We start from the raw sequence: 979 nt of genomic DNA on the forward strand, positions 1-979 counted from the left end.
TTTATTTTAAACACTTCTTTCTTTTTATTCGTATTATATTTTCTGAAAGCAACATTTTTCCAGACATCTCACTGAGACAAATCCCTTTTTCCTCTGCCACCACGTGACCCCTAATTATTCATTATAATATCAATTTAAGTAATTGAATTCAACGAATAAAAGCCCTGTGCACGTAAGTAATGTTGATTGTGTTAGGGCAAAATTTGCGACATAGCCAATAATGATAAATTGCGTTAATAATAAATAAACAAATTAATAATTGAATAAAAACTGGAAAAGTCGGATACTTGACTTACTTGTCTGATCATAGCGTCCATCTGGGAGTTGTTGTCGATGCCATCCCTGCGCGGTGGAGACACAGCAAGGGAGAAACGTGGTAGCCAGGCAACGTATCTGGATCCGTCGAAATGGAAGAAGTGATTCTCGGTTCGTCTTTCCGGTGTCTCCGATTCTGTAGGTAGTTCCTGGGCGATTTCGCGGTGAGTAGGCTGCATGGTCAAGGTGAGCCTGCACGTGGGACACGAAGTGTCCTGTTCCAGCCAGGACTGCAGGCAAGAGTTGTGGAACAAGTGGCCGCAGGGTAGCTTCCTCGCCGTCTCCATCTTCTCCCAGCAAATCGCGCAGGTGTTCGGATTCTCTGACAGCTCATCTTGACTTGCCATTGGATAACTGCAAATGTACATATTGCAATTTATATACATAACTTATAGTACAAATGAATAAATATAAATGCATAGCTTCGACAAATAGTAACTATTTTTAATTTTTTGTTACACATGAGCTGCTTTGCTGTTTCGAAAATGGCGAAATTGATCAAAAACCTATTTTTTAAATAATGTAAATTAAATACACCCTTCGAAACTCAAAAACATTATACTATCATGTTATCAGTTAACGATACTTTTAAAACTATATAGAACGCAAACCCTTAAATATCTCGATTTTAAAATAAATGGATTTAGGCCACTTTCAAAATAAA

At 37.9% G+C, this 979-nt stretch overlaps 1 protein-coding gene across 1 annotated transcript in view; it reads right to left on the minus strand.

Moving 5' to 3' along the window:
- LOC108623657 (E3 ubiquitin-protein ligase AMFR) overlaps nt 1-979 on the minus strand; it is a 26,197-nt gene that overhangs the window by 3,404 nt on the left and 21,814 nt on the right. The window lies entirely within an intron of this gene.

The sequence above is a fragment of the Ceratina calcarata genome, unplaced genomic scaffold (assembly GCF_001652005.2).
Source record: "Ceratina calcarata isolate Rehan_Ccalc_2016 unplaced genomic scaffold, ASM165200v1 scaffold286.2, whole genome shotgun sequence".
NCBI lineage: Eukaryota > Metazoa > Arthropoda > Insecta > Hymenoptera > Apidae > Ceratina > Ceratina calcarata.